The sequence below is a fragment of the Microcaecilia unicolor genome, chromosome 1, assembly GCF_901765095.1.
Source record: "Microcaecilia unicolor chromosome 1, aMicUni1.1, whole genome shotgun sequence".
Taxonomy (NCBI): Eukaryota; Metazoa; Chordata; class Amphibia; order Gymnophiona; family Siphonopidae; genus Microcaecilia; species Microcaecilia unicolor.
The window spans coordinates 217,368,554-217,387,583 of record NC_044031.1 but is presented as its reverse complement, the minus strand read 5'-3'; positions in this window follow the sequence as shown (position 1 = coordinate 217,387,583).

Here is a 19,030-nt window from a genome sequence, read left to right as displayed (position 1 = left end):
TTTGTGAATCATCTGTTGACCTTGTGGGCCTCTTTCAGAACCAGGTTCTGGCTAAAGAGGAAAACTTCCACAATGGCAGGTATAGGTTGGGAACCGGCTTTTCAAGTGGGAATGGGTCACCAGGTTGCAGGGTGGTGGGAAGAGGAGGGGTTGACTTGTTTCAGGGATCTCCTGGATGATGGGGAGTTAAGACCCTTAGAGGAGATTCGGGAACAGTGTGGGGGAGGTGCGGGAGATACTTATTTTTTATATACAAGTCAAGCATTATATGAGCCAACAAGGGTGGTTGAAGAGGGACCCGGAAGAATATGAGGAACTTGAAAATTTGTGGGGATCATTGGGGAAAATGAGAAGAGTTATATCTATGCTGTACAAATTGATTAGAGGTAGATCTTTTGAGAAATGTGCTTATATGATAAAATGGGAACAGGATCTGCAACGGGAGTTTACAGTAAATGAGTGGAAGGCTATAGTAATAGAAGTCAAAAAAGCTTCGAATTGTGTGTTGTTAAAAGAAAATGCCTTTAAGATATTGTCGCGGTGGTATTATACCCCGCAACGATTACATGCTATGTTCTCCTCGGCATCCTCACTGTGTTGGAGGTGTGGAGATGAGGAGGGGACTTTCTTGCATATTTGGTGGTCGTGCCGGACTTTACAACCATTTTGGAAGACAGTAACGACAAAAATTTCAGAAAGCACGAATAAGCCGTTCCAATGCACGCCGCAATGGTGTCTTTTGGGTCTCGGTAACAGAAGAGGAACTAAATGGCAAAGACGCCTTAAGAGGATTTGTTTAACAGCGGCTAAGAGTGTCATTGCAATGCACTGGAAGAAACAGATGGCTCCCTCAGAGCTGGACTGGACTCTGAAACTTTCCCTGGTCGGGGAATTGGAACAACTAACGGACAAAAGAATGGGAAAGTACAACCCATCTTCTGAACTGTGGTCTCGATTTAAGCGATTATCCCAATAAGGACAGTTGAAATAGAGCTGGGAGGGGGAGGAGGGAGGGGATGGGGGGGAAACATGGGGGAAAAATGAATACGTTTACATTGTTGTATTGTAATGATGCTTAATAAAAATATTCAAACATTAAAAAAAAAAATACCTGGGCAGGAAGTCTCCACTAAGGAAAGTCGCCAAGCTAGAAATTGTAGCCTCTACTTTAAGTAGTATGATTTTTCTTATGTATTAATTAGAGAATGAGTTTTCCGTGACAGCAGTAGTTGCTGGGCAGAGCATCACATAGTCATTAGACTTTCTATCTTCTTCCAGAAGGAAGGAGGGTTGAATACCATTGTATTATAAGCAAAGGGAGCAAACTGCCTTTAATATAAAACTTTGTACCACATTTGAATAACCATCTTTGACTTTTTGTGTTTTCCCAGCACACAAGGGAAGAGACCCTTCCAGCCTAAACCTCTAGCCATATAGACCCAGAAAGTCTAAAGAACTTATACCTGTCTACCTTAGCTGGTATAATGAAATTTGAGAAATAATTAAGGAGTACACAGAAGACAAAGACTGCTTGTTAAGCATCTGCTTTGCTTGGTGCCTGAAGGAATAGGGGACCTTACATCCCTTTTGAGAACCTAAGGAAAAAGGAAAGACTAGGGTATGTGTGCATTTTCCATCAGGGCAACCTGGACATTAGCCATCTATTGGTGGTTTGCATACATTTACAGGACAGAAGGAAAGCTTTTCCAGCAAGGACAAAAACAAGTCATAATGATGAGAAATAGTTGCAAATTGGAGGGGGTGTGGCAGTCTGCTTGTCCCCCTTGATAGTGGTGGCTGAACTTCCAACATTAGATTTTCTGTATCATGAAATATTGATTCTAAAGTTGACTGCTCCTTATTCCCTTTCCCTTTCTCTAATGGTTTGTTACCTCCCACCCAAATCCTTCTAAACAGCTTTGGGAAGCTTTCATTCAGACTTTAGTCAACGTTTCCACTCAGTACCCTAATCTCATCATTACAGGCGAGTTCAATATTCATATCGATGAGATCCACACCTCTAGGTTATCTGTATTTCATTCTTTTACATGTGACTTCCATTTTACCCAATTAGTAAATACTAAATACTCTGATTTGTACTGCGGGACATACGCTGGTTCTCCTACATAATGAAACTTCTCCTCTCTTATCTTTTACGCTGCTGCGTACAACTACCTTTCCCTGCACTGACCACCTGCTCACTTCTTTTGTCTACTAAGGCCTAGATGCACGAAGCTTACTGTGCTATTAATGTTTGCTTTAGACTGGTTCTAGCCAGTCTAAAGCAAACTTTTATGTAGCTAGTAAGTAGCTACTGAGAACCCCATGCAAATGTATTACAATGAGCTCATTAATATTCTGATGAGCTCATTCATAGTCTAATGTGTATTCCAAGGGATGCAGAGCTCTAGAGCAGCCCTAATTTAATGAGCAAATTTTACAGCTGCTCTGGAGCTATCGGAGAGGAGAGAAGCACAGGAAACTGCAAAGGCTGCCCTCTTGTGCTTCCTACCTCTCACCTCCCAGTGCCCTCCTCCCCCATGAATTCTTTTAAAAATTTCCCTGGTGGTTGCATCTTGTGGTCCAGTGGACCCTGTCCCCCTCCCCCAATCTTTTTTTTAACTTTCCCTGGTGGTCCAGTAGACCCCGTGATCCCCCAGCGATGACCTCCCCTACAACCCTCAAACCTTTTTAAAAACCTTTCCCTGGTAGTCCATTGGACTGAACCCCTTCCCCTGCCCCGAGTGGTAATTCCGAATTTGGCACATGCTGAAAACAGACGGTAAAAAATATTTTCTACTGCATGACGCTTACCCAGAGGTAAACGACAGTGGATGCATACTGTATGCCTACCGTAATGGGTAGCGGTAAGGTCTCAGGCCAAAAACGGACACGCACTGGTTTCTATTTTGCCGCACATCCATTTTCCGGCCCCTTAGAAAAAGGCCCAGGAAGCAGCATAAACTGGCCCAGCGCGTGCCCAAAAGACGTGCTTGCACTGCTGCAGGCCACGTTTTGTCACGTTTTAGTGTAAGAGCCCCTGAGTATTTTACAAAAATACATGAATAATAAATTAGGTAAAACAAATATTTAAAAGAATTCACATAAAACAAACCATAAATTGCAATACTGCAACAGTCAGTATAACATCACTTAATTAAAATTATTAGAATTCAGATATGAGCATCAGGGCCTTTAGCTTCTTTTGAAACTTTAAAAAAATTCTTTTCCCCAGAAACCAAGTTGTGATACACGTATAGAAAATATGTGTGAACACATGAATTCTTTTCTTATTGTTGTAACAGTGGGAATGGTTAACAAACTTAACTATTGAGAATGAAGCAGCCATGTAATATTTCAAATCTGTAGATATTATGCACAGCTTTAAAATCCATATACAGGCATTTCAAAGTCAAGTGACATTTGATGAGGAGCCAGTACAACTCTCTCAGAACTGTTGAAACGTGTTCAACAAACTTGCTACCTGAATGAAACACATGAGAAATACATGAAATGAAATGTCAGCTGAGAATTGATCAATATACCAGGATATTGGATTTTCATATGAATAATGATGAGCAAAAAAAACCCAGATCAACGATTAACACCTCCAGAGGAGAATGCTGCCACTCAGAGTGTACTACAAGAACTTCAATCTTTTTCAAACTAATTGTTAACTATTTATGGTACATCAATCCAAAATTTTCTTAAAATGGTTTACAGTATTTGGGCCCTGCTTACTAAGCTGTGCTAAGGGCACGCTGGTGTTTTTGCATGCTAAAGACGCCCATAGGAATATATGGGTGTCTCTAGTGGTTAGTATGTGCTAATTTTAGGCACGCGCTAAAAAAAGCTAGCGCGTCTTACTAAACAGGTCGCTTTGTTGGTTGAGTAGAGCAATTAACAGAATGTCATCAGCATAAAAGTGAAATTCAATTCCTAATTTAATTTAATACAGAGATTTTTATTCCATTTAACCATAACAATAGCTCAAGGCAGATCACAGCAAAAAACATCTCTGGTAAGATAACGTTACAGTGTCATTGTCATGCTACATATTAAAATACAAGATCTATAAACGATAACAATAATTCTAAAATTATGAATCATTCTATAACCGTCTCATATTTACTTTTACCATACATATTTAACATAAAACTATACATGAAAATAAAATAGCAAGGTTAGTCCCTCTACACTCCATAATATTTTCAAAATAACCAAGAGGGGCATTTTCGAAAGGGATGGCCAAGTTTTTATGAGGACGTCCTCGCAAAATATCCCGATCCAGGGGCGGGGAAACCTGTATTTTCGAAACAAGATGAATGTCCATCTTTCGTTTCGATAATATGGTCTGGGACGTCCAAATCCTGAAATTTGGTCGTCCCTAGACTTGGTCGTTTCTGATTTTCAGCGATAATCGAAACCAAGGACATCCATCTCAGTGGAGGAGTGGCCTAGTGGTTAGGGTGGTGGACTTTGGTCCTGGGGAACTGAGGAACTGAGTTCGATTCCCACTTCAGTCACAGGCAGCTCCTTGTAGCTCTGGGCAAGTCACTTAACCCTCCTTTGCCCCATGTAAGCCGCATTGAGCCTGCCATGAGTGGGAAAGCGCGGGGTACAAATGTAACAAAAATAAAAAATACATAAACAACCAAATGCAAGCCATTTGGTTGTGAGAGGAACCAGCATTTCTAGTACACTGGTCCCCCTGACATGCCAGGACAGCAACCGGGCACCCTAGGGGGCACTGCAGTGGACTTCATAAATTGCTGCCAGGTACATATCTCCCTTACCTTGTGTGCTGAGCCCCCCCCCACAAAACCCACTACCCACAACTGTACACCACTACCATAGCCCGTACAGGTGAAGGGGGTCACCTAGATGTGGGTACAGTGGGTTTCTGGTGGGTTTTGGAGGGCTCGCAGTTTCCTCCACAAATGTAACAGTTGGGTGGGGGGGAGATGGGCCTGGGTCCACCTGCCTGAAGTGCACTGCACCCACTAAAACTGCTCCAGGGACCTGCATATTGCTGTGATGGAGCTGAGTATGACATCTGAGGCTGGCAATCAATATTTTGAAAGATATTTTTTGAGGGTGGGAGGGGGTAGTGACCACTGGGGGAGTAAGGGGAGGTCATCCCCGATTCTCTCCGGTGGTCATCTGGTCATTTCGGGCACCTTTTTGTGCCTTGGTCGTAAGAAAAACACGACCAGGGAAAGTTGTCCAAGTATTCATCAGGGACGTCCTTGTTTCTTTCGATTATGGGTCGAGGACGTCCAATTGTTAGGCACACTCAAGTCCTGCCTTCGCTACGCCTCCGATACACCCCCTTGAGCTTTGGCCGTCCCTGTGATGGAAAGCAGTTGGGGACGTCCAAAATCGGCTTTCGATTATACCGATTTGGACGACCCTGGGAGAAGGACATCCATCTTCCGATTTATGTCGAAAGATGGGCGTCCTTCTCTTTCGAAAATGAGCCCACAAGTCTTAAAGTCCTTCCAAACGAATTGTCTTTAGAAACTTCTCTCATTTCAAAAGGGAGCTCATTCTACCAGTCTGGTTCACATCACAATTGTTTTCCCACACATCATTTCAGTCTAAGATCTTTCCTGCAGGAATTAGTAACCTAATTTCTTTAATTGATTGCAATTCTCATTGGAGTCTATATAATGAAATATAAATATTCAAATAGGGTATGGAACTCCTCCCATATGAGGAAAGCCTAAAAAGGTTAGGCCTCTTCAGCTTGGAAAAGAGATGGATGATGGGGGTGGGATATGATATGATTGAGGTCTGCAAAATCCTGAATGGTGTAGAATGGGTAAAAGTGTCACTGTTTGTCACTCTTTCAAAAAGTACAAAAACCAGGGGACACTCATGAAATTACATGGAAATACTTTTAAAACAAATAGGAGGAAATATTTTTTTCACTCAAAAAATAGTTAAGCTCTGGAACTCGTTGCCGGAGGGTGTGGTAATGCCAGTATCTGGGTTTGAAAAAAGATTTGGACAAGTTCCTGGAGGAAAAGTCTGTAGTCTGTTATCGAGATGGACATGGGGAAAAGCCAGTCCTTGCCCTGGGATTGGTAACATGGATTGTTGCTACTGATTGGGTTTCTGCCAGGTACTTGTGACCTGGATTGGCTACAGCTGGAAGCATACATTTTATTATGTTTGCAGGGTTCATGATCTGTATGCGCATACACCAATCCCGGATTCTATAAAGTTGGGCGCCCAAGTTTCAAACTATTGTGCACAAGTTATAGAATAGTGTCAGTTGCGTTCCTACCTTAATTGCTAAAAGAGGTGCCAATTGTCTTTACCAATAATAGCCCTTAAGTTGCATTAATTGATGCTAATTGACAGTTACACACTGACCTGAACTTTTAAGTACTAATAATAGCCCTTAAGTGACATTAATTGATACTAATTCGCAGTTACACACTGACCTGTACTTTTTAAATACTACTAATAGCCCTTAAGTGACATTAATTGACCTGCACTTAGGCACTATTCTATAAACATAGGAGAGAATTATATAAATGGCACTGAAAAATCGGCACCAGAAAACATTGGTGCTAAGTATTGTTCTATAAAGGGTGCTCTGGGATGACTGCCTATTAACGAATAGCAGTTAGAGCTAATTCCTGTGCCAAAAGTTGAGCACCCATGTTTATACCAGCTGAAATTTGGTGTAAATGCTAGCACCCAACTCATAACATTTTGGTACAGAAGTGGCGCTATTCTATAAAACTGCATGCTAATTATAAGAATGCCCCTGCCCCTCCTGTTCTGGAATTTTCTGGCCTTTTCTTTTGGGTCTGCTTATTTCTGTTTGTGTTTCTGTGCACTCCCATGGATACACACCATTTTGACTTGCACAGTAGGGGATTTAGGCACCCAGTCATATAGATTTGCATGCAGGCAGAGGCATGCACAATAATTGATTGTTTACATCAATTAATTGCTAGTTAATGCCTCATTAAACAATTTATTTGGGTGTGCATCTTCGATCTGTGCAGAAATTATGGCACCAAAATATATATAGAATCTGAGAAAAGCATCTAATGCTGTAGGGTGCAACTACAAAAGGGGCATGCCCATGGGAAGGTGAGGGCCATGTCTTGCAGTTGTGTGCATGAGTTACAGAATGCTATCAGTTATGCGTACACAACTGTCAAATTTTAGGGCCCTTTTACTAAGTCATACCGAAAAGTGGCCTGCGCTGGTGTAGGCACGTGTTTTGGATGCACACAGGTCCATATTTCAGCACACCTGGAAAGCGCAAAATTAAAACCAGCGTGCGTCCCTTTTCAGCCTGAGACCTTACCACCACCCATTGACTTAACAGTAAGGTCTCGAGTGCTAACTGGGTGGTAAATGTCAGCAAGCATAAACTGCTGATTACCACCGTGTGAATGCCATGCGGTAGAAAATAGTTTATACTGCATGTTTTGGACATGTCAAAAATGGAATTATCGTCCGGGGCACACGGTAGCCGGGCGGTAGTTCCAATTTGATGCGTGTTGGACGTGCCATAGTAAAAGGGCCCCTTTGTTGCCAGCATTTGCACCAGCCTTTGACATGGCGTAAGTGATTGCTCTACTTGTTAGTTCACGTGGTGAAGCAAGTTCTGAATAAATTAAATGTTACTGTTTAACAGAATGTTGAACATTTGAAGTCTTAAAAGATTTTTATCTGTAATCTTATCATTTTTTTGTTTCTTCTTCCAAAGCTCCCAGTTGAATTTTTAGGTGTATGTTGTGATTGTAAATCAAAGATTAAGATTGAGAATGTGTTTTAGTAGATGTGTAAGGTGTAGAGCTGTCCCGAGGACTGTGTGGGCAGTGTTGCTACCCAGGGTGCAAGGGAAATGGGAGCACACAAATTCCCTGTCTATTTTCTGCCTTGCATTGGTTGTGGTGCAGTGGGCAGGGGAAGGGCGTTAGTGATTGTGTAGCATAGGGCACTGTTCCAGCTCGGGATGTTCCTTATAAAGTGTCTCAGCTGTTGATATTAATTTTAAAAAATGAAATACAGAATAAAACATAGAAGTCTTTGGTTACCATATTTTTAGCTGACTTAGGGCCCCTTTTACCAAGCTGCTGCAAAAGGGGGCCAGCGCTGGCGTTGGCGTGTGTTTTATATGCGTGCCGAGTCCCCCTTTTACCGCAGCTGGTAAAAGGGAAGTCTCACTTTCCTACTGGAAATGGTCATGCAGAAAATAAAGCCCTTGCCGCATGGCTGTTTCGGGAGGAGTCCTTACCACCACCCACTGAGGTGGCAGTAAGGGCTCCCGCATTAATCTGACGGTAACCGGGCAGCGATTACCGCCGGGTACACTCTGGCACTACAAAAATAAATAAATTTTTGTAGCGCCAGAAGTAATGGCATGCTAGGGATGGGAAGTTCCACCAGGCTGCTGCGGTAGCCCGACGGTACTTCCTTTATAACGAGCGGTAAGCCCGCGTTGGGCTTACCGCTGCTTAGTAAAAGGAGCCCTTAGGGTGCCAGGAAGCATTCACATTAACACCTATTCTATAAAGGGCATTCTGGGATGAGTGTCCTGTATACAGTAGTGCATAGTGGGGAATCCTGCACCCAACTTTGGGTGCAAGGACTTCCTGGCTCGCAACTTGGGTGCGTAACCCCTGTATTTCATAACACTGCACCCAAATTTTGGGAGTGCCCCTGACCCGCCCATGCCGCTCCCATGGTCACACCTCCTTTTGAGTTGTGCATGAGACAATTTAGGCCTGCAGTGTTATAGAATAGCATGCAGGCAGATCTGCATGCAAATCCTAATTGGTGCCAATTAGCATCAACAGTTAGCAGCTCGTTAACTAATTAGTTTGCATATGGATCCGAGATCTTTGACCAAATTTAGGCAACTTTTCTAGATCCAGACATTTATGCTTAATTGTATCTGATTACTTTTCAGCAAGATTACTAAAATTGCACACGGAAGAGTTATTTCAGGGTGATGTAGTGCCAGCTGCTACAATTCTGGCAGTACGTAAAACATCCTGCAGATTTGTTGGAGATCTCCATGGCAACCAGTCTATCAGACAGATGCAACGAAATGGAAAGCGTTGGTGGTAGTCTGCACTCTATATACTTGTTTTCCTTTGAAACCTGAGGATTGTATCTTGTGGACACTTGGGTTTTTTTTCTTCTGGTATTAAACCAAATCCAGACATCAGGTCCAATAATACCTGCAGGCATGTTCTCCGTTGTCTACTTTCATCAGAATATCATTGCTCACAGAGCCTGTTACAATCTTTGTACTATGACCTTCCCTAAATGCAGCTTGATGACATGTGGCAGATATTCTATAAGGAAAAATAAGTGCCTACTTTCCTTTAAAGAATCATGGTGTAATGGGTTAGGTATATGCTTATAAATTAGATGTAAGCAATTAACAGCAGCCATATTGTTGGTGTAAGTGGTTGCAGCTGAATACTGGAGATATGCATGTAACTTAGCTCCCTGCATATGCTCCACCTAGACATAGTAACATAGTAAACGACGGCAGATAAAGACCTGTACGGTCCATCCAGTCTGCCCAACAAGATAAACTCATTTTACATGGTACGAGTTTGATTTGTGCTTGCCATTCTCAGGGCACAGTCTGTAGAAGTCTGCCCAGTACTGTTCTGGTACTAAGTTCTGAAGCTAACGTCGAAACCCCTTAAAATTTACACTCCATCCCATCCCTATCTATTCAGTCACGAACAGGGCGTAGACCGTAGAAGTCTGCCCAGCATCGGTTTTGCTTCCCAATTACTGGCATTGCCACCTAATCTCCACTAAAATTCCGTGGATCCATTCCTTCTAAATAGGATTCCTTTGTGTTTATCCCATGCATATTTGAATTCCATTACCATTTTCATCTCCGCCACTTCCCGCGGGAAGGCATTCCACATATCCACCACCCTCTCTGTGAAAAAATACTTCCTGACATTACTCCTGAGCCTGCCCCCCTTCAACCTCAATTCATGTCCTCTAGTTCTACCGCCTGCCCGTCTCCGAAAAAGGTTCATTTGCGGATTAACACCTTTCAAATATTTGAACATCTGTATCATGCCATCCCTGTTTCTCCTTTCCTCCAAGGTATACATGTTCAGGTCAGCAAGTCTCTCCTCATACGGTTTGCAACGTAAATCCCATACCATTTTTGTAGCTTTTCTTTGCACCACTTCCAGTCTTTTTACATCTTTAGCATGATACAGCCTCCAAAACTGAACACAAGTGGGGCCTCACAAGCAACTTGTGAAGGGGCATCAATACCTACTTTCTTCTGCTGGTGATACCCCTCTCTATGCAGCCTAGCATCCTTTTGGCCACAGCCATCGCCTTGTCGCATTGTTTCTTCACCTTTAGATCCTCAGACACCAACACCCCAAGCTCTCTCTCCTGAGTTGAGTTTACTAATCCCTCCCCTCCTATCCAGTATCTCTCTTTTGGGTTTCTGCACCCGAAGTGCATTACTCTACACTTCTTGGCATTAAATTTTAACATGTAAGGGATTTAAATCAGGGTGGGACTATATATTGAGAGTGCGCATGCACCAGCGTTTTGCCAGTCTGAGTTGGGACTGTTGACTGATCATCACCATAGAGTCTCCAAGAATTGTAAGTTTAAAGATGATGCCTTTTGAAAAAAATAAGTGGTAGGATAAAGTATGTATAGAACATATAATAGTGAGCAATACTGATTTGTTTTAGGTTTAGATATTCATTCTCCTGATGACGCATTTGGGCGAAACATGCAGGCATGTTGAGACTGGAAAACAAGGGCTAAGGGGAGCACTGCACGAGCAAAGAAAAAAAGGAGTAGACGGGCAGCCACCCTGAGCACTAGCATACCCGGCACTCCGAGAGATCCACGGCATAGTCTGATGAGATAAGTAATCTGTCTAGTATGTTATGGAATTTAAAATACCAGATTTTTACAACATAAGGAGAGTACATACTACAGACAGTATCTCAAGATACTATACATATGGGAAGGAAGGAAGGAAGGGACATGGAGTGCAATGATGGTGGTTACTAGTGCAATGGCATGAGCTACTAGTTAGCTTAAAACAGAAGCACTTGATACTGAGCACTATTATATTACACAACACAAAGTAAGAGAGAGAGAGAGAGTATAGGGACAACAAATTTAGGTTTCTAGAGTGCCATTTAAGAATTAAATTTTAACTGCCAGACCTTCGAACATTCTTCTAATGTTCGGAGATCCTTTCTCATCATGTCTACTCTTCCAGGGTATCCACTCTATTGGCTATTTTCATGTAATCCGCAAAAAGGCAAACCTTTCCTTCCAACCCTTCAGCAATATCTCCCACAAATATATTAAACAGAATAGGCCCCAGCACCGACCCCTGAGGAGCTCCACTGCTCACCTTCCTTTCCTCCAAGCGGATTCCATTTACCACCACTCTCTGCCACCTGTCGGTCAACCAGTTTCCTATCCAGTTCACCACTTTCGGTCCTAAGTTCAACCCTTAGACCAGTGCTTTGTCAATCTTATTGTGGTTATGATAGCATGACTGTGGCCAAATTCAGTTATGTGACCTTCTGGAGGTGCGGAATAATGATGCAACTGTGGAGAGCCCACCCAGGTTGTAACCCCAAATGTGGGTTTTGTGACCATATTTGGGGTCCAGACCCACAGTTTGGGAAGCTCTGACCTAGACTCTGTCTATGCATATGCACACTTGTAAAATTCACACTATTGTAAGATATGCATGTGGTTCTAAAATATAGCGTAGGTGGAATTTTTGGCATTTACGTTGGTATGTGCACACATACATGTGTATAAATTATTATTCTAATCCAGTGATTCTCAAACCTGTCCTGGGGGAACCCAGCCAGTCAGGTTTTCAGGACCTCTACAATGAATATCCATGAAATAGCTTTGCCTACCAATGAGGCAGTGTATGCAAATTGTTCTCTGAATATTCATTGTGGATATTCTGAAAACCTGACTGGCTGACTGGCTGGATTAGAATAATAATATATACACATGTATGTGTGCACATACCAATGTAAGTGCCAAAACGTCCACCTACGCAATCTACCTCTGGCTATTTCAGGGTATTGGAGGGTTAAGTGGCTTGCCCAAGATTATAAGGTGGCCACTGTGGGATTCGAACCTGGGTCTTCCAGTTTCCATCACACTATTCTAACCATTAGGCTACTCTTCCATCCCAATGTCAAGCTACAAAGTTTATTTTATTTCAACCAGCAAGTTAACCTTGTTCTTGTCTACAATGTGTTCATTAGTTTCTGTGGCTCACAGGTCTTCTGCGGCCGTGGATGTAAATATTTTCAAGTAGTGTATTTCAGATGTTAGCCTGCCTGTTTAAGCCTTTATTATGGAAATGATATTGTAATCTTTTCTTGGTAATTATCTGTATTGGCTGCAGTTGGTGCTGAGCGTGGATATTCAGTTCCAGGCCGTTTCCTTATCTGGTTTATTTTTGTCCGCTTTAAACTTAATAGGCCAAGTCAATATTCAGCACTGCCTGGTTAAGTTGAAACTGGCCAAAGTTAGGCCTGTTATTTCAGTACCTGAATTTGGCCTCCAAATTTAGCCGGCAATGCACTGAATATCAGCAGATAGCCGACTATATCGCCTGATATAGCGAGTTACCCACTAAGCACTGGCCGGGAATATTCCATGTATGATAAGAGGAGTGGCCTAATGGTTAGTGCAGCAGGCTTTGATCCTGGTAACCTAAGTTCAATTCCCACTGTAGAACCTTGGGCAAGTTACTTAACCCTTCATTGCCCCAGGTACAAAAACTTAGATTGTGAGCCCTCTAGGTACAGAGAAGTACCTGCATATAATGTGTACAGTGCTGCGTACATCTAGTAGCACTGAAGAAATGATTAATAGTAGTAATATTCCTGGTTAAGCACTATTTAACTGGCCAGGAGCCATTCCTGGCTGGTTAAATAGCGCTGAATATTGGATGATATTTTTTTCTTCTCGTTGACACTTTCTCTGTCTTGCTTTATTGTAGATTTGTTACAGTTTTCAAAATTAATTAAAAAAATGGAAATTTAGAGCTAGAGTAATGTAGAGGGGCATAATTGAACGGCGCCGGCCAAATAGATGGCCGGCCATCTATTTGGCCGGCGCCACAAAGAGCAGTACTGAACCGTATTATCGAAAAAGATGGCTGGCCATCTTTCGTTTCGATAATACGGTTGGGCCCAGCCAAATGTCAGAGATGGCTGGGTTTGAGATGGCCGGCATTGATTTTCACCGATAATGGAAACTAATGCCGGCGATCTCAAACCCAGCCAAATCCAAGGCATTTGGTCATGGGAGGAGCCAGCATTTGTAGTGCACTGGTCCCCCTGACATGCCAGGACACCAACTGGGCACCCTAGGGGGCACTACAGTGGACTTCAAAAATAGCTCCCTTACCTTGGGTGCTGAGCCCCCAAATCCCCCCCAAAAACCCACTCCCCACAACTGTACACCACTACCATAACCCTTAGGGATGAAGGGGGGCGCCTACATGTGGGTACAGGGGGTTTTGGAGGGCTTAACATTTACCACCACAAGTGTAACAGGTGGGATGGGCCTGGGTCCACCTGCCTGAAGTGCACCGCACCCACTAAATACTGCTCCAGGGAGCTGCATAATGCTGTCAGGGAGCTGGGTATGACATTTGAGGTTGGCATAAAGGCTGGCAAAATAAAATATATATATATATTTTTTTTTGGGTGGGAGGGGGTTGGTGACCACTGGGGGAGTAAGAGGAGGTCATCCTCGATTCCCTCCTGTGGTCATTTGGTCAGTTGGGACACCTTAAAAAAAGGGACCAAGTGAAGCCGGAAAAATGCTCGTCAGGGCTGGCTTTCTTTTTTCCATTATTGGGCGAAGCCGGCCATCTCGTGAGCATGCCCCCATCCCGCCTTCGCTACCTTACCGACACGCCCCCTTTAAGTTTGGCCGGCTCCGCAACGGAAAGCAGTTGGCGCCGGCCAAAATCGGCTTTCGATTATATGGTTCAGGAGATCACCAGCCATCTCCCGATTTGTGTCGGAAGATGGCCGGCGATCTCCTTCGAAAATAAGCTGGATAGTAACATTGTAGATGACGGCAGAGAAAGACCTGTACAGTCCATCCAGTCTGCCCAACAAGATAACTCATATGTGCTACTTTATGTGTATACCTGACTTTGATTTGTATCTGCCATTTTCAGGGCACAGACTGTCTGCCCAGCACTAGCCCCGCCTCCCACCCACTAGCCCCACCTCCCACCACCGGCTTTGCCACCCAATCTCTGCAAAGCTTCTTGGGATCCATTCCTTCTGAAGAGGATTCCTTTATGTTTATCCCACGCATTTTTTAATTCTGTTACCGTTTTCATGTCCACCACCTCCCGCAGGAGGGCATTCCAAGTATCCACCACTCTTTCCGTGAAGAAATAATTCTTGACATTTTTCTTGAGTCTGCCCCCCTTCAATCTCATTTCATGTCCTCTAGTTCTACCGCCTTCCCATCTCCGGAAAAGGTTCGTTTGCGGATTAATACCTTTCAAATATTTGAACGTCTGTATCATATCACCTCTGTTTCTCCTTTCCTCCAGGGTATACATGTATAGAGTGTGCCCTGGCTGCTCCAGAGGTGCATGGGGAATCTGCAGAGATCCCGTCGGAATCCCCTCTAGGTTTGCGGGTATCCCGCGGGCATGGAAGTAGTTCCTGCGGGGTTCCTGTGGGAGTTACAAGCCTCTTACCAACCAACTACCTACCCTGGGTCCTCCACGACACTGAAGTACCGCCTCCTCCTCCTCCTCCTTTTACTAATTCAGCATAGCTGCACTTGCTGTCTACCTGGGGTGATACAGCAATGTTCACACTGATGCATGCACGAGCCAGCAGTGTCAGAGGTCACCTGATCTACTGACTCATGTGTGTGGCATCCTCCACGTGCTGCTGGCCCGCCCATGCATTTGTCAGTGTGAGCCTTTCTGCACCAGCCTGGGTAGAGAGCAAGTGCGGCACTGAATTACTGAAGGGATGACGTTCACAGTGGCAGTTAACAGTGGTTTGTCACCAAAGCGGTTGTCACCAAAGCGGTAAGTGTTTGATGCTATCGACATGGTTGCTTGGCAGTGCAGTATTCTTCTGTGAACACCTTTATTGCACCCACAATATTCTGATCCAGCCCTTTGCAGTTATCATTGAGCCCTCTTTTTTTTTTTTCCCCACTGGGCAAGGAATCGGCCGAAGTTTTGCCATCGAAAAACGCACACATCAGTTTTCCAGACAGCAAGCGTCCGGAACGTGTGAAATTTGGTAAAATAGAGTCCACTTCTGGATCTGAGGAAGAGGAGGCAGCCTCATGAACAATCCCAAAGCCTGAAACGTTGTTTTCTTCTTTGGGAATGTGGTCTGCCCTTGGGAGACAGGAGGGACTGTCTTTCTTCTATGTTTGTGCAGCGCTGTGTACGCCTTGCAAGCGCTATATAAATGCTAAATAGTAGTAGTAGTAATTCCAGGACTGCTGTCTAGGGGCGTAGCCAGACAACAGATTTTGGGTGGGCCTCGGCAAGAATTGGGTGGGCACCAAGTGTTCTCACCCCCTCCAAAAAAAAAATCTCAGCTGGAAGGAAAACGCTTCTTTCCACCTTGGCAGCAGTAATGCACTGAAAACTGAGCATGCGCAGGTGCCGGTGTCGTGGAGAGTAGCGTTTTTGTTACCATCAGGGGGAAATCGTCAGCTGGCGGAGCTTGGGATTCCCACCAGTTACCACTAAACATGTGCTACTGTTGGGTGGGCCTGAGCTATAAATGGGTGGGCCCTGGCCCACCCAAGCCCACCTGTAGCTACGCCATTGCTGCTGTCAGCTTGCTTTCATTCCCAAGTAGGCTGGGCTTTCTGGCAACTGTTGGGTGATGCCACCTTCTGCTGCCCTTTTTTCTTTTTATTTCTCTTTCTGAGTCACAGATGAGGACTGATAGGTGTGAGTGTGTGTGTGCAGAGAGGGGGGCTGGAAAAAAAGTGGATGGAGTGTGGGTGCAGGGAGGAGAAGGTTGAAAAAAGATGCATTGTGTTTGTATGCAGGAAGGGGGACTGGAAAAAACATCACCAAGCACAGATTTCACACTGATTTATTTTTTTATAAAGATGAGGGTGATGGGTGGGTGGAGGATTTGCATTAAAATTGTTGTATGAATGAATGTTGTTTGTGACTATAAAGATAACACAATGTTTAAAATTTTAATTATTGAACTTTAAACATTATCTTAATACTTATTTATTAAACAATATGTATCCTTTAATAACTAATGATGTGTCTTGACAATTTTTGTGTTTTCTAAGTGTGCCACGAGATGAAAAAGGTCAAAAATCACTGAACTAGAGGATAAGGTGGAAGGGGGGGGGGGAATGAAATCTAGCTATTAATAGATAGAGGGAGTAAACAAACAAAAGTGGTGAGAGACAAATAAGCTTAACAAGAATAGACCAGAAGGGAGGCATCATAAAGCAAGTCAAATAGGCTATGTGATCTCCTATAGCGCTAAGTTATTCCAGATCTACAGCATATTTATATGTATTAATCATCTGCCTCCCATACTGGGGTAAATCTTTTATATTATGTGATTAGTAATACAATTTTTAAATTTTAATGATTTTTATAGGTAAATTGTGCAATAAAATCAAAGGTCAACGACCTAATACCACAATGGCACATCACTGAAGGTTAAGCAAAGCTCCCGACGCCCACTATGAGGAAAGCATGGCATTCTGGTTCAGACTAACCTGCTTCCGGGGAGTTTTAAATTTGGTCACTGAGCAAATTGCAGACCGCTATACTTGGGTGGCAACAGGCAAAAAGATGTGAATGCGTTTTGGGGTCAATATTCAGCCAGCGGTGGTGAGCGTCCTTCAGCACTGCCAGTTAAGTCAATATTCAAAACTTAACCAGCCATGCGTTACTGCACAGAGACATGCAGTCCCATTTTTGCAGTTACCATGGCCAGTTATACCTGTCTTTTAGATTGTAAGCTCCTTGAGCAGGGACTGTCCTTCCATGTTAAATTGTACAGCGCTGCGTAACCCTAGTAGCGCTTTAGAAATGTTAAGTAGTAGTAGTAGTTAAGTGATGAATATTGGCACGTAATTGGCCAACTGCCGACTTTGCCCCCAGAAGGCCCCCAAAATAGCTGATTTTCATTTAGGCACTCCCTTCACTCTCCATCTCAGTTGATAACACCCTCATCGTCCCCGTCTCATCTGCCCGCAACCTCGGTGTCATCTTTGACTCCTCCCTCTCCTTCTCTGCGCATATCCAGCAGATAGCCAAGACCTGTCGCTTCTTCCTCTATAACATTAGCAAAATTTGCCCCTTCCTCTCCGAGCACACCACCCGAACTCTCATCCACTCTCTCATTATCTCTCGCCTTGACTACTGCAACCTACTCCTCACCGGCCTCCCACTTAGCCATCTATCCCCCCTTCAGTCCATTCAGAACTCTGCCGCACGTCTTATCTTCCGCCTTAACCGATATATTCATATCACCCCTCTCCTCAAGTCACTTCACTGGCTTCCGATCAGATACCGCATACAGTTCAAGCTTCTCCTACTCACCTACAAATGCACTCGATCTGCAGCCCCTCCTTACCTCTCTACCCTCATCTCCCCTTATGTCCCTACCCGTAACCTCCGCTCTCAAGACAAATCCCTCCTTTCAGTACCCTTCTCCACCACCGCCATCTCTAGGCTTCGCCCTTTCTGCCTCGCCTCACCCCATGCTTGGAACAAACACCCTGAGCCCATACGCCGGGCCCCCTCCCTACCCATCTTCAAATCATTGCTCAAAGCTCACCTCTTCAATGTCGCCTTCGGCACCTAATCACTACACCTCTTCTCAGGAAATCTCAACTACCCCAACTTGACATTTCGTCCTTTAGATTGTAAGCTCTTCTGAGCAGGGACCGTCCTTATTCGTTAATTTGTACAGCGCTGCGTAACCCTAGTAGCGCTCTAGAAATGTTAAGTAGTAGTAGCCTCTAATTATCAGCGGCGATAATCAATTAAGTTCTGGTTAAATTGTTTTGAATATCAACTAGTTTATTTTTAGTGGTTCTCATCATGTTACCCCTGAGGCAGCTGGTATAGGCAAAATGTGGCCCCATTAGGTTGTATGATTTTCAGTAAACAGTGCTTTGATGTGTACACAAGACCTTGAATATTATTTTGTGTTTTTGTGAATGCACACTTTCTTTTCTTTGTATACTTTTGTGGTGCAGCAGCCTCATTTGCTGTTTGTCTGTTGAAGGATAGATTCAAGTTCAGAGCAGGAAAGATGCTGGCTCTTGTGAATGGAGGATGTTGGGCATCTGTGAGGTGAAAAAGAGGATACTTCTCTTTGGAGAAGAGAGAGGGACAGAGAGGCTGGTGAAAGCTTGCTCTTCAGCCCCAGATGGAGGCATCTGCCCTTCAAGGAGGTTACAGAGAATTCCCATAGGACTAGGGGGCTGAAGAAATGACCAGTAGGGTCAGAGCATGTGCTTTGGGCTGAAGCATGAACTTGGAGGAAACGAAGATTAAAAGTCCTACCAGAAAACTGATGTAGCTTGAATTATATAATTCAAATATACGTTACGATAACTGTAAACATTCACATACATCTGTGGGGGCAGAACTGGAAGATCTGAAGGAGAGTTTTTGTGTTTTATTGTCCAGAGCAATTTCTATACACTGTTAGCACCTATTTCAAGCGGCCACAGTTTTCTACAAATACACTGCAGAGAAGAGTTAATATGAGGTACATCTCCCAGAAACCATCTAGGAGAGCAAAATAAGGAAGAGGAGTGTGAAAGACAGCTTATTCTTTATATTTTACATTGCTTGATGACTTAAAGGACTATAAATGCTTATTTTGTGAGGATCACCTAATAAAGATGTTTTAATTGAAAATGAAATTTTGCTGTTTTGTTTTTTTTGGTGTCTGTTATTTACACCAGTTTAGGTCTTGAGCTCTGTCTCCCC